Raw genomic sequence first — 16,129 nt, 5'->3', positions numbered from 1 at the left:
TATGTTCTATCGCACACACACACCTGCATGCACACACAACCCAACCGTCTATACTTGTGAATATTTGTTAGTGCTGTTAATACTGTGTCTGATTTATTGTGTGGGGTTTTCTATTTGGTTTTAGTAGGTTCTTCACGGGTTAGAAAAGATGCACCTTTCTATCCCGATATGCAAAACATGTACTTAGTCATTCTGTATTATGTTTTGTTTGGACCCCAGGAAGAGTAGCTGCTGCTTTTGCAACAGCTAATGGGGATCCTAATAAAATACCAAAATACCTTAAAGGGCACACAAATGACATTTTCTGAAGTATCTATTGTCTGAATTTTGGTTGCACACTTAAGTTGAGAAATGTACTGAAACACCCAATGTAAACCTGGTATAGATAACATTTAACATGTTTTAAAACAAGTCTGAAGTACAGGGAAAGAAAAGGGAAAGAACAGACTCACTTAAAGGTTTTGAATGACCTCTGTTCTGACGAGGTCTTATCACCCTCACTAGAAAGATCAGTGACATTGGTTTATATTTAAATATAATGTGTAAATGCTGATAAGTATGACGAAGTGTATTGTTGTTGAAACAAATCACCTTTTTTCCCTTTACCCTTTATAAATCATTGATAGTTCTGAATTGGACGGGCGAGAAGGAGAGAGACAGAGCGCTGCCCCTGAACTGTGCAGAAGGCACACAGGGAGGGGGCGGGTGAGCTACTCACACACAAGTACACAGTGTGAGTCAAGTGTCCAAAGGGGCAATGGTGGTGGCTGTAGAAAATGTGTCCAATGTTTAAATTTGTCAAGATTCACAACGCAGGAAAGGAAGCACCAACCTATTTGTCAAGACTACCAGTCCCCAGGGGCCCTTTGGTAAATATGCAAATTGATTTTGTTCACAAGCCTGCCTTTAAAAGAAAAAAAGAGATGTTGGTAATGGTTGACAGCCACTTAAAATGGATTGCAGCCTTCCCCACATCTAATGAGGAAGCAAAGACTGTGGCTAAATGCCTGTTACATATTGTTGTACAAATTGGTGTACAATAAAGTTTAGATAGCGATTGGGGGTAACATTTCAAGTCGAAGATAAAGAAAGAACTGTGAGACCTGACGCAAGTTTAGATATTTTTATGGACTGTTTCACCCGGAAAGTTCTGGACTTGTGGAAGGCTAATATGGCGTTCTGAAATATAAACTGGCAAAAATATGTGCCCAAACAGTACCTGTGTGGATGCCCTACTCATAGTTTTCAATGCGTTCCACCCCAGTCAGGAAAAGTTTTTGATGGCCCGTCCCATGAAAACCCCTGTGTCACCACCAGCTGCAGTCCCAGATCTGCATCTGTTGGATGACACTATGATGAAGTACTGTATAACTGACTAACTGTATTCGAGCTGTTCACTCACAGGTCTCTGCTGCCCAACTCCCCCAGACGACCGTCCCCATCACAATCTCCAACCTGGAGATTGTTGTTTCTCCTGACCATTACCCAGAGGTAAAGAACCATTGAAAGCCAGGTGGAAAAGACTACATCAGATCACCCTCACCACCCCAACGGCAGTAAAAAAGCTTAGGGAAACACCTGGATCCACGCCTCCCACTGTAAGCATGTAGCAGAGCCGGAAGAAGATGTTACTCCTACAACCCAGTAGGGGCACTCTGCTTACCCTGGGACCTCCTATAACCCAGTAGGGGCACTCTGCTTACCCTGGGACCTCCTATAACCCAGTAGGGGCACTCTGCTTACCCTGGGACCTCCTATAACCCAGTAGGGGCACTCTGCTTACCCTGGGACCTCCTACAACCCAGTAGGGGCACTCTGCTTACCCTGGGACCTCCTACAACCCAGTAGGGGCACTCTGCTTACCCTGGGACCTCCTATAACCCAGTAGGGGCACTCTGCTTACCCTGGGACCTCCTACAACCCAGTAGGGGCACTCTGCTTACCCTGGGACCTCCTACAACCCAGTAGGGGCACTCTGCTTACCCTGGGACTCGCAGCCATTGTGGCTGTTGGCATCCTCTTGGTGGTAGCAGATTTCGAGCCAGAGGCGGGTTAACTTCCTTTAACCTCTCCGCTCCAAAGAGGCCCGGCTTCCACAGGGTTAAACCCAGAAGAAGATGACCCTGCTGACTTGGACCTGGACTCTGATGACCCTGCAGACCTGAAGAGAAGAAAAAGAGGACATGAACATTTTGGGGTTTCCCCCGGGTCAAACACTTTCTTACAATTAGCTAGTAATGTCTCTGTACTACAGAATGTATCAGATTGTTGTGGATGGTTACCAGACAGTGCTGAGACTATGCCATTACTAACTATACCCCTCGGTGTTTATTAAATATTAATGTGGACCAAAGCAGTTACCTTACATACCGAGAGCTTGATTCGGTGGAGGATAAGGTGTTTTATATGAGAAGGTTTTAATAATCCCACCTCTGCCCAAGCAACCCATCACCCTGTCCTACTCTTCCCCAGGTTATTTGTGTTATATAGCAAATGGAACCGGTCTTCAGTTGGGGGAAAGTCATTGTAAGTATAACCTTTCTGTCTACATTAACATAATCCTGCCCTTACTGTTGAGAAATGGATCGGAACACTAACATGTCATTGGGAATGCTAAACCTACTTCCTCAGTAAGTGGAACTACTGTATGTGTGTTTTTTTGGGGGAGAAAGCCTACTATTATCTGCCTACAAACTGGTCAGGATCCTGCTATGCTGCCTATGTTGTTCCTGTTGTGTGTGCTATCCCAGTATCCCCAAATCATCCTTTTCTCTGCATTAATTCCCAATTATGGCATGACAACTGTGCTTGATTCCTTTAGAGAACTAGCAAATGTAGAAAGAATGGGTAATGCTACTGCTATTGAATAATTAACTGTTGAACTTGTATAAGGGAGGGGTTTGTGCGTTGGTGGGTCAAGAATGCTGAGTCAGTTGCCACTATCAGACGTGGTGGTTTCTATTGCAAACAAGCAAGATAAGTTGGGTTGGGATGTGTTTGCACGGGTGAAAACTAGCCTGTGGAACTTTTGCTGCAATGTCTCCTGGTACTAGTTGGAGTCCTTTTTGCTATCTTTTCTCAAGCCGGATGACCTTGGTGAGGAGATTGCGCGAAACAGCAGTATCTCCTCCCCACCAGATCGTCATGACCACAGAAGTTAACGTAAATGACTTGACAGACCTCATCACCGTTTCACACTTCGTTGGTTATCCAGATGGCCCTATTGGGGACAATAAAGCCTACTGTCATTGAAATGACCCTGATCCCTATGAACCTTCCTTTCCACCAGATTATTATTATTATTTAGTTACCGTTCAAGAGTTCCATTCAGACCACCCCTTTCCGTGTAAAATACCAATTTCCCAGAAACCAGAAGGATTTTAAGTAATGTCTGACAACAGCTCAGGTATATAATGTTGGGTGATGCTTATGTTTCCCGTAGCATCAAAGGGGGAATTGTTGTGGCAGAATTGGGGTGAGATCTGTTCTGTGTTGGACTTTGTTGCTATGCATTTCATAGACTCCTGTTATGTCTGCACCCTAACACAAGGCCATTGTGTTCTGGAACTGTTGTTTCTATAAAATAACTGTTGTGTAACAATAATATGATTGTTTTATCACCTCTCACTATATAAGGGCATGTAACCATCTACTCTTCCAGCTCCTTCCCTGACTGAGATCAGAGGGGAATCTACCCATCAGCTGCTTGTATTAAAGATTCACCATTATAGAACTAAATTAGTCTCTAATCTTTGGATGGAATTAACCACAACCATTTGAACAGAAAGTGAGATTAAGTGGAATTCACAAAGGTAAAAATCTGTCACGTATTAACAGATCAGCAGCGGTCCTGGCTTGTAGCTTACATTGAACTAGACTGTGCCTCCCTCCCGTAGCCTCAATGTGCTTGACTACAGTATCCTGCTGGCCCATCAACCCTTGCACCAAGACATGCTGGACAGGAAGCACTCAGACTGTCAAATGAATAATCAAATGGCATTTTGTTCTATTTGTGTCAGTGAACATACTGTCTGTAGAATTACTTTATAAAACGCCTACATTCGCTGTAAAACCAGATTGATTAACAACAGTAGGTGGCATCATATATAGCTTCTGCTGCAGTGGTAGCCTATAGATATTTACTGTACATACACTTTTTGTCATTTAACTGTTATTCCATTTGTTCACAACATGGCATTTTGTGTGTTTTATGATTTAATAAATATTCTCAGGAATTTGACTGAAGAGACATTTAACCTGAAAATAATCTGGCATAGTTCTCATAAAAATAAATCTTTGAGGGGGAATAACTTGTTATTAGAGAATCCATAATAAAACCAATCACAGAGTGAGTGTGGTGGGTATTGAAAACACTGCTGGGACAGGGACTGGGTAGAGAAAGTATTCAACACACTTGAAATAGATTATGAAAATAATAGTGCCAAAGACGGACTTCTTTGTTCATCTTTAGTTGTGTAGTTTAGGTCCATAAATCCTGTAAGAGATCAATGGCAAACAGTATAATTTTAGTCTGTATACAAATAAATTTGTCAGTGTCATGAAGGAGGAACCTTCTATTGATGTTTTATATTGCCAGAAAGATTACATTCTCAACTTTCAGCAAAAAATATGAATTTTTGTATCGATAAACTTTTCAGTGTATTCTGACACACATACAAAAACACACACCCACTGATTGGCAGGGTTGTTAACTGATATCTGCATCGGGAGTGTTAGCTAGCTGAGAGTCTGAAGGGGTTTGGAGCCGCACTGATTGTTCCCTCAGTAATCTATGGAAGAGTATTAGGGCCAAGTGAAGAGAAAAAAACGCAACAGGTGTTGGTACTTTGACCGTTGAGCATGTTTGGGATGCTCTGGATTAACATGTACAACAGCATGATCCAGTTTCTGCCAATATCCAGCAACTTCGTACCGCCATTGATGAGTGAGAAAACATTCCACAGGCCACAATCAACAAACTGATCAACTGAAAAGGGATAAGTCAAGTTGCATGAGGCAAATAGAGGTCACACCAGATATTGACTGGTTTTCTGATCCATGGCCCTACCTTGTTTTTTTTAAAGGTATCTGTGACCAACAGATTCATATCTGTATTCCCAGTCATGTGAAATTGGTCACCCTTTGAGGCTAAAACATTCTCCACTCTTCTGGGAAGGCTTTCCACTAGATGTTGGAACATTGCTGCGGGGACTTGCTTCAATTCAGCAACAAAAGCATTAGTGAGGTCGGGCACTGATGTTGGGCGATTAGGCCTGGCTCGCAGTCGGCGTTCCAATTCATCCCAAAGGTGATCGATGGGGTTAAAATCAGGGCTCTGTGCAGACCAGTCAAGTTCTTCCACACCGATCTCGACAAACCATTTCTGTATGGACCTCGCTTTGCCGAAACAAAAAAGGGCCTTCCCCGAACTGTTGCCAGAAAGTTGGAAGTCATTGCATGCTGTAGTGTTAAGATTTCCCTTCACTGGAACTAAGGGACCTAGCCCGAACCATGAAAAACAGCCCCACATCATTATTCCTCCTCCACCAAACTTTACAGTTGGCACTATGCATTCAGGTAGGTAGCGTTCTCCTGACATCCTCCAAACCCAGATTAGTCCGTCGGACTGCCAGATGGTGAAGCGTGATTCATCACTCCAGACCCAGATGGTGAAGCGTGATTCATCACTCTAGAGAACACGTTTCCACTGCTCCAGAGTCCAATGGCGTCGAGCTTTACACCACTCCAGCCGACGTTTGGCATTGCTCATGGTGATCTTAGGCTTGTGGGCGGCTGCTCAGCCATGGAAACCCATTTCATGAAACTCCAGACTAACAGTTATTGTGCTGACGTTGTTTCTAGAGGCAGTTTGGAACTTGGTACTGAGTGTTGCAACCGACGCTTCAGCCCTTGGCGGTCCTGTTCTGTGAGCTTGTGTGGTCTACCACTTCGTGGCTGAGCCATTGTTGCTCCTAGAGGTTTCCACACAATGACAGCACTTACAATTGACCGTGGTAGCTCCCACAGGGCAGAAATTTGATGAATTGACTTGTTGGAAAAAGTGGCATCTTATGAAGGTGCAACATTTAACGTCACTGAGCTCTTCAAATGTATTTATATAGCCCTTCGTACATCAGCTGATATCTCAAAGTGCTGTACAGAAACCCAGCCTAAAACCCCAAACAGCAAGCAATGCAGGTGTTGATGTACGTTGGCTAGGAAAAACTCACTAGAAAGGCCAAAACTTAGGAAGAAACCTAGAGAGGAACCAGGCTATGAGGGGTGGCCAGTCCACTTCTGGCTGTGCCGGGTGGAGATTATAACAGAACATGGCCAAGATGTTCAAATGTTCATAAATGACCAGCATGGTCAAATAATAGGTCTGGGACAGGTAGCACGTCCGGTGAACAGGTCAGGATTCCATAGCCGCAGGCAGAACAGTTGAAACTGGAGCAGCAACACGGCCAGGTGGACTGGGGACAGCAAGGAGTCATCATGCCAGGTAGTCCTGAGGCATGGTCCTACGGCTCAGGTCCTCCGAGAGAGAAAGAAAGAGAGAATTAGAGAGAGCATACTTAAATTCACACAGGACACCGGATAAGACAGGAGAAGTACTCCAGATAAAACAAACTGACCCTAGCCCCCCGACACAAACTACTGCAGCATAAATACTGGAGGCTGAGACAGGAGGGGTCAGGAGACACTGTGGCCCCATCCGATGATACCCCCGGACAGGGCCAAACAGGAAGGATATAACCCCACCCACTTTGCCAAAGCACAGCCCCCACACAACTAGAGGGATATCTTCAACCACCAACTTACCATCCTGAGACAAGGCCGAGTATAGCCCACAAAGATCTCCGCCACGGCACAACCCAAGGGGGAGGCACCAACCCAGACAGGAAGATCACATCAGTGACTCAACCCACTCAAGTGACACACCCCTCGTAGGGACGGCATGAAAGAGCACCAATAAGCCAGTAACTCAGCCCCTGTAATAGAGTTAGAGGCAGAGAATCCCAGTGGAAAGAGGGGAACCGGCCGGGCAGAGACTGCAAGGGCGGTTCGTTGCTCCAGAGCCTTTCCATTCACCTTCACACTCCTGGGCCAGACTACACTCAATCATATGACCCACTGAAGAGATGAGTCTTCAGTAAAGACTTAAAGGTTGAGACCGAGTTTGCGTCTCTCACATGGGTAGGCAGACCATTCCATGTTTGCTTAGAAATTCTAGGGACAATTAGGAGGCCTGCGTCTTGTGACCGTAGCGTACGTGTAGGTATGTACAGCAGGACCAAATCAGAAAGATAGGTAGGAGCAAGCCCATGTAATGCTTTGTAGGTTAGCAGTAAAACCTTGAAATCAGCCCTTGCCTTGACAGGAAGCCAGTGTATGGAGGCTAGCATCGGAGTAATATGATCAAATCTTTTGGTTCTAGTCAGGATTCTAGCAGCCGTATTTAGCACTAACTGAAGTTTATTTAGTGCTTTATCCGGGTAGCCGGAAAGTAGAGCAGTGCAGTAGTCTAACCTAGAAGTAACAAAAGCATGGATTAATTTTTCTGCATCCTTTTTGGACAGAAAGTTTCTGATTTTTGCAATGTTATGTAGATGGAAAAAAGCTGTACTGGTTAAGGGCACTGTACTGCAGCGCCAGCTGTGCCATCAGAGTCACTGGGTTCGCGCCCAGGCTCTGTCGTAACCGGCCGCGACCGGGAGCTCTGTGGGGTGACGCACAATTGGCCTAGCGTTGTCCGGGTTAGGGAGGGATTGGTCGGTAGGGATGTCCTTGTCTCATCACGCACCAGTGCCTCCCGTGGCGGGCCGGACGCAGTGCGCGCTAACCAAGGTTGCCAGATGCACGGTGTTTCCTCCGACACATTGGTGCGGCTGGCTTCCGGGTTGGATGCACGCTGTGTTAAGAAGCAGTGCGGCTTGGTTGGGTTGTGTATCGGAGGACGCATGACTTTCAACCTTCGTCTCTCCCGAGCCCGTACGGGAGTTGTAGTGATGAGACAAGATAGTAGCTACTACAACATCCACTTCCTTATGTCTGAAACACAGGCTTCTAGCGAGGGTAATTTTTGGCCTTCACCGTGTTTCATTGAAATGTACAGCTGTGTGTCATCTGCATAGCAGTGAAAGTTAACATTATGTTTTCAAATGACAAATGCACTACTGTTCCACTGGATGTCATAAGGTGAATGCACCAATTTGTAAGTCGCTCTGGATAAGAGCGTCTGCTAAATGACTTAAATGTAAATGTAATCCCCAAGAGGTAAAATATATAGTGAAAACAATAGTGGTCCTAAAACAGAACCTTGAGGAACACCGAAATGTACAGTTGATTTGTCAGAGGACAAACTGATATCTTTCCGACAGATAAGATCTAAACCAGGCCAGAACTTGGTCGTGTAGACCAATTTGGGTTTCCAATCTCTCCAAAAGAATGTGGTGATCGATGGTATCAAAAGCAGCACTAAGGTCTAGGAGCACGAGGACAGATGCAGAGCCTCGGTCTGATGCCATTAAAACAGGGGTGTCAAAGTCAAATGGACGGAGGGCCAAATAAAAAAAATCAGCTACAAGACGAGGGCCGGACTGTTCGAATGTTCATTGAAAATTTTTTAAATGACGCATATAGTCTAGTGAACCTAATTGAACCTACTGAAAACCTAACAAATATATTACAATATGATCAGATAAATAAAGCAATATTTTCTTATGGCTCTGTCAGTAATCTTTAATTTTCAACAGACACAAAAGACAAATTTCCTTTATATAAATATCCCCATAACATGAACATTAAATGAAAGAAACCGGTATTCAAGGCACCATCAGTAGACTATATTTTCTATTTTAGCAAAAGTGGGCTAAATTTACTTCAAAGAAAAAACAATAATAGCAATTTTCTATCATCCACTCAACTGAAATATTTTTAAAATATAATTGGATTGAAATACAAAAAAATAAAGTGCAAAAATCTATTAATCAAAAACAACACTTTGTTTAAGGAGAAGTAACATGCAGTGAAAACAAATATTAAATTTTAACTTTTAAACTTGAACTGAGTAAAAACTCTAAATATGTGATTGCACAGTAATGTTCACTTGTTTGAGGTTGAGGGTGATACTTGGTGGTGTCCCATCTTTTCCACAAGTTCATCAATGTTGGGTAAGGCTCTGAGCTGAAGAAATCCTCAGAATTGAGTGGAGGTGTTCAGCAGTAAGTCGACTTCTGTGTGATGTTTTGTTCAGGTTCATCAAAGAAAACAGTTGTTCACACAGGTATGTGCTGCCAAACATAGACAACGTTTGAGCAGCCTGGATGCGCAGCTGGGGCATTGTGCCGGGGAGGAAACGGGCGAACTCCGCAGCACCCACTGCCGCATATTTTGCCCTCAGTGCATCATTGCATTGGAGGTCAATCAACTCCATTTGGAGGTTTGGTGGTGAGCTTTCCACGTCAACAGCAAATGGGTTACCGAGCAGTTCCAACCTGCTTTTTGTGCTTCAGTCAGCAAATCGGCGTCGAAAGTCAGCGGCAAGCATACCTATTTTATCAGCCAACTGTGTGCTCGGGAACGCACTGGTAGAGAGCTTCTCTTTCATGGTCTGGCAGCTGGGAAAGTGGCTCAAATTTTCTTTCCGCATCTGCGTCTCCCACAGAGTCAGTTTGGTTTTAAATGCCTTCACTGTACTGTACATATCAGAGATGACACGATCCCGACCCTGCAGCTGCAAGTTTATTGCATTCAGATGACTCGTAATGTCACACAGAAAAGCCATTTCACACAGAAACATTTCGTCTCGGAGTTGTGTTGTGTCTTTCCCTTTGCTGTCCAGAACAGACAAATCTCCTCACGAAGCTCGAAACATCTTTGAAGCACCTTTCCCTGGCTTAGCCATCGCACCTCTGTGTGATAAGGCAAATCACCATGCTCCGTTTCTAACTCCGTCAGAAATGCCTTGAACTGGCGGTGATTCAAACCTTTGGCTCTGATAAAGTTAACTGTGCGCGTGATGATGCTCATTACATGCTCCATTTTCAAGGCTTTACCGCACAACGCTTCCTGGTGTATGATACAATGATAAGCTGTCAGCTCACCTGTCGCGTTTTCCTCTTGCATCTTTTCCCGTATCTTCGCCACCAGTCCGCTCCTGTGTCCACACATCGCAGGTGCTCCGTCGGTTGTCAAACCCACGAGTTTTTCCCAAGGCAGCTCCATCTCATTTACACATCTTGACACCTCTTCATACAAATCAGTAGTTGTGCCATGCATAGGACGTAAAGCCAAAAACTCCTCTGTCACGCTTAGGTTGGAGTCCACTCCGCGGATGAAAATTGACAACTGGGCAATGTCAGAAATGTCGGTGCTCTCATCCACAGCCAAGGAATATGCAATAAAATCTTTTCCCTTTTTCACAAGCTGCTCTTTTAGATTGATGGACAACTGGTCTACTCTCTCGGCAATGGTGTTTCTGCTCAGACTCACATTTAAAAAGAGTTGCCTTTTTCTGGGCAAACTTCGTCACAAACTTTAATCATGCAGTTTTGATGAAATCCCCCTCCGTAAATGGCCGGGCTGATTTAGCGATCTCTTCTGCCAAAATAAAACTGGCCTTGACAGCAGCCTGGCCTTGTGATTTGGCTTTTTTGAACAGAGCCTGTCGAGATTTGAGGCCTCGTTTTAATTCCTCTGCCTTTTGTAGCCTTTGTTCCATGTCCATATTCTTGTTTTTGTCCGCGTGTTTCGTTTCATAATGTCGTCTCAGATTATACTCTTTCAGTACCGCCACACTTTCTCCACACAGAAGACACACAGGTTTTCCAGCTACCTTCGTGAACATATACTCCGACTCCCACCTTGTTTGAAACCCCCGGTTCTCAGTATCCACCTTCCGTTTTGCCATTTTTGATGGGTATCTGAAAGTTAATTTTACTGTGATGCTGACGACTGCTGTGCCAATAAATATTGAAATGAAGCAGCCTACTGCTCGGTGCGTCACCTTTGCATTGTGGGAAATGTAGTATTGGTGCGTGTAAAAGATCTGCGGGCTGCCGGCTTGCTGCGGGCCGGTTCTAATAATAAATCAAGATCATCCCAGGGGCCGTAAAAAACCTTCTTGCGGGCCGGATGTGGCCCGCGGGCCTTGACTCTGACATATGTGCATTAAAAGGTCATTTACCACCTTCACAAGTGCAGTCTCAGTGCTATGATGGGGTCTAAAACCAGACTGAAGTATTTCAGTTCTTCTACTGCCAATGTTTGTCTATTTTTATTTTATTACTATTTTACAAATTCTTATTTTCAATGACGGCCTAGGAACAGTAGGTTAACTGCCTGTTCAGGGGCAGAACGACAGATTTTGTACCTTGTCAGCTCGGGGATTTGAACTTGCAACCTTTCGTTTACTAGTCCAACGCTCTAACCACTAGGCTACCCTGCCGCCCTATGGAGATTGTATGGCTGTGTACTCGATTTTATACACCTATCAGCAACGGGGGGAGCTGAAATAGCTGAATCCGCTATTTTTAAGGTGTGTCCACATACGTTTGTATATATAGTGTATATTGACTATTGGTTGAGACGCAGGGCCCGTTCTAGCTTTCTCGGGTGGGAAATTGGAAATGTGAACTGGGCCAAGTTGGGGGTAATGATGCATTTAGGTTAAAGTTTATTGAGATGCATGAATATACCACACTAAAAGCTTGATTTTATGGCTGTTTTAAAATAAATTCCCAGGAATTCTACATAGTAATGATTTATGTTCACTACTTGGTCAATTGATTTGATGATTAAATCTATGCAAATAAATTTGGCTGTATAAATTGATAGTTCACCCCTCTGTTTTATTTTATTCTATAGGGTATATTGTAACCATGTGTTCAAGCCAATCAAATCAAAGTTTATTCAGGGCTGTCCTTTTAGAACTACGAAAGGCGCTCCAATTGTTTAAAATAACACATCAAGATCTGTTGCCTATGCCCAGTGGCAACCCGTCATTCAGGGCAGTTCAGAGCCCCACCTTTTTAGCAAAAAAAAAAGAAAAACATTTGTTTTTTTTGTTGCCTGTTTTGCATGTTATTTTGGCATTAATACATGTCACAAATCAGTTTGCAAACAATGTAAAAAAAAAAACATGTTTTATTGAGTTAATAAAGCCGCATACAAACATGGTCTCTTTTTTGCTTTCTTGAGTAAGGCAGCTCCAAAATGCAGGTGTTTCAGCCTTTCTGGTGGTGGGGCAGCCAATGGAAAATACGGAGCATAGGGGTTTGTGTTCAGTCACTCATGGGGACACTACTACACCACAAAATATACAGGGAGAGCTCAAAAATTCAAGCCCTTTGGGTGCTGCCAGAGAGTTACATTAGAAGTGCCAATCCAAGAAGGTTCAAGGTCATTGGCCACAGATAAAGTTACATCAAATCACGTTATATCTACCTTAGCTTTGATTGGACTGAGCACATCAACATCATACTTTCAAAATCTTAGCTAGCAAGCTAGCAGTCATCATCATGAATCCTGTCGACAATCTACCTTCAAATAATTTTCCATCCTTGTCATATGAAGAGAAATTACAGATGAAATGTATTGGTGCTCATCGGCCATAAACATTACACAACAAGTTGGAAGTCGCAAATTGACCAATGAGGGGTTTGGAAGGAATCAGTGGCTAACTGTAAGCTTTGCAAAGCAATCACTAGCCTGCTATTCAGTGGGTGTGGGTGTGTGGTCCAAGTCTGGGTTTAAGGGTATCTTTTCCCAGCTTAAAAGGATAAACATTCAACACCATGGGCCAGAAAAGGTTGAATACATTGGCCATGCTGTCAATCCAGCATGACTTCTGCATCGTTCAAAACAATTGGAAATCTCCAACTTCAGTGAGTTCAAGACAACTGGGAACTCTGAAGAAAACAAGCTCAGACTGGAAAAATACATTTTGACTGGTCATCCAACTCGGAATTCCAAGTCGGGAACTCAGGCCTCTTTTTGGAGCTCCGACCTGAAGATCACTGATGTCATGATTCAACCTCATTTTTCCGAGTTCCCAGTTGTCTTGAAAGCACCATAAATCCAGAGAATGCCAGACTTTGATGACAAAGTTGGATGAAATCATTTGCCCACTGTCACGTTCGTCGAATGGAGGAGACCAAGGCGCAGCGTGATATGAATACATGTTCTATATTTAATGAAGAAAGAATACTAAAACAAACTTACAAAACAACAAACGACCGTGACGCTATACTACAAACAGTGCATACACAGGCAACTAGACATAGACAATAACCCACAAAATACCCAAAGAAGATGGCTGCCTAAATATGGTTCCCAATCAGAGACAACGATAAACACCTGCCTCTAATTGAGAACCAATCAAGGCAACCATAGACATACATAAACACCTAGATGGTAAACAACCCCATAAACCTACAAAACCCCTAGACAGTACAAAAACACATACATCACCCATGTCACACCCTGACCTAACCAAAATATATAAAGAAAACAAAGAATACTCAGGTCAGGGCGTGACAGTGCCCCCCCACAAAGGTGCGGACTCCGGCCACAAAAACCTAATCAAAATGGGAGGGTCCGGGTGGGCCTTTTTCACGGCGGCGGCTCGGGTGTGGGACGTGGACCCCGCTCTACCTCAGTCTTGGCCCACTTAGGTGCGCAGCGGACCCGGACGGTTCCTGGCTGGCTGGCGGCTCATGGCTGGCTGACGGCTCTGGCGTCTCCTGGCTGGCTGGACGGCTCTGGTGGCTCCTGGCTGGCTGACGGCTCTGACGGCTCCTGGCTGGCTGACGGCTCTGACGGCTCCTGGCTGGCTTACGGCTCTGACGGCTCCTGGCTGGCTGACGGCTCTGGTGGTTCAGGACAGACGGGAGACTCTGGCGGATCCGGACGGGAGGGAGCGGATCCGGACGGGAGGGAGACTCTGGCGGATCCGGACGGGAGGGAGACTCTGGCGTTCCGGACGGGAGGGAGACTGGCAGATCCGGACTGGCGAGGCGCACTGTAGGCCTGGTGCGTGGTGCCGGCACTGGTGGTACCGGGCTGGAGACAGGCACCTCAGGGTGAGTGCAGAGAGGAGGAACAGGGCATACAGGGCTCTGGAGACGCACAGGAAGCCTGGTGCGTGGTGTTGGCACTGGTGGTACTGGGCCGAGGACACACACCTCAGGGCGAGTGCGGGGAGGAGGAACAGGGCGTACTGGACTGCCGAGGCGCACTATAGGCCTGGTGCGTGGTGCCGGCACTGGTGGTACTGGGCCGAGGACACGCACCGCAGGATGAGTGTGAGAAGCAGGAACAAGACACACCGGGTTTTGAAGGTGTACTGGAGACCTGGTGTGTATAGCCGGCATCAAATCTTCCGGAACTTTAACACAAGTTTCAGGCTGAGTACGAGGAACTGACACAGGTGGTATCGGACAGCTAACACACTCCTCAGGGCGAATGCCGTGCATACTACGCCAAACCACCAGCTCTCTCTCTTCACTCTCCTCCAATTTCGTCAACAACTCCTCGAATGTCTCATAATCTCCCCTCCGTTCACTCTCCTCTAATCTGTCCAATAACTCCTCGACAATCTCAGACACAACCCTCAACTTTGCCGACTGCTCCAAGTGCCACCCCCCAATACATTTTTGGGGCTGCCTCTCGGGCTTCCAGCCGCGCTGCCGTGCTGCCTCCTCATACCGGTGCCTCTCTGTTTTTGCTGCCTCCAGCTCTGCCTGGGGCGGCGATATTCCCCTGGTTGTGCCCAGGGTCCTCCGCCATCCAGAATTTCCTCCCAAGTCCATGAGTCCTGCGGTCGCTGCTGCTGCCTTTTACCACGCTGCTTGGTCCTTTTATGGTGGGTTATTCTGTCACGTTCGTCGAATGGAGGAGACCAAGGCACAGCGTGATATGAATACATGTTCTATATTTAATGAAGAAAGAACACTAAAACAAACTTACAAAACAACAAACGAACGTGACGCTATACTACAAACAGTGCAGACACAGGCAACTAGACATAGACAATAACCCACGAAATACCCAAATAAAACAGCTTCTATCTCAAGGCCATCAGACTGTTAAACAGCCACCACTAACATTGAGTGGCTGCTGCCAACACACTGACTCAACTCCAGCCACTTTAATAATGGGAATGATGTAAAATATATCACTAGCCACTTTAAACAATGCTACCTAATATAATGTTTACATACCCTACATTATTCATCTCATATGTATATGTATATACTGTACTCTATATCATCTACTGCATCTTTATTTACATACTCATCTCATATGTATATACTGCACTCAATACCATCTACTGTATCTTGCCTATGCCGCTCTGTACCATCACTCACTCATATATCTTTATGTACATATTCTTATCCCCTTACACTTGTCTATAAGGTAGTAGTTTTGGAATTGTTAGCTAGATTACTTGTTGGTTATTATTGCATTGTCGGAACTAGAAGCACAAGCATTTCGCTACACTCGCATTAACATCTGCTAACCATGTGTATGTGACAAATAACATTTGATTTGATTTGATTTGAAGATGGCTGCCTAAATATGGTTCCCAATCAGAGACAACGATAAACAGCTGCCTCTAATTGAGACCCAATCTAGGCAACCATAGACATAAATAAACACCTAGATGGGCCTAGATACTTATTTTCCACCATAATTTGCAAATAAATTCATTAAAAAATCCTACAATGTGATTTTTTATTTTTTTATTCTAATTTTGTCTGTCATAGTTGAAGTGTACCTATGAAAATTACAGGCCTCTCATCTTTTTAAGTGGGAGAACTTACACAATTGGTGGCTGACTAAATACTTTTTTGCCCCACTGTATATAGCCTTGTTATTGTTATTTTATTGTTGCACTTTTATTTTTTAAACTTTAGTTATTTAGTAATTATTTTCTTAACTCTTATTTTTCTTAAAACTGCATTGTCGGTTAAGGGCTTGGAAGTAAGCATTTCACAGTTGTATTCAGCGCAAGTGACAAATACATTTTTATTTGATTTGATATGCCCCCTTTGTTTATCCTACGATTCTAACTTGGTGTACAACGGTGTTGGCTCCTCTGAGGAGGAAGGGGAGGACTATCCTT

At 44.6% G+C, this 16,129-nt stretch overlaps 1 long non-coding RNA gene across 1 annotated transcript; it reads left to right on the top strand.

Moving 5' to 3' along the window:
* Nucleotides 1-570: 570 nt before the first annotated feature.
* On the top strand, nt 571-3,738 carry LOC115139895 (uncharacterized). The gene is made up of 2 exons (XR_003865178.2): nt 571-869; nt 1,405-3,738. It is a non-coding gene; the product is annotated as an uncharacterized LOC115139895 (long non-coding RNA).
* Nucleotides 3,739-16,129: the final 12,391 nt, after the last annotated feature.

The sequence above is a fragment of the Oncorhynchus nerka genome, linkage group LG13, assembly GCF_034236695.1.
Source record: "Oncorhynchus nerka isolate Pitt River linkage group LG13, Oner_Uvic_2.0, whole genome shotgun sequence".
Lineage (NCBI taxonomy): Eukaryota > Metazoa > Chordata > Actinopteri > Salmoniformes > Salmonidae > Oncorhynchus > Oncorhynchus nerka.
The sequence above is the reverse complement of the archived record's forward strand: the minus strand, read 5'-3'. Positions and strand labels throughout refer to the sequence as shown.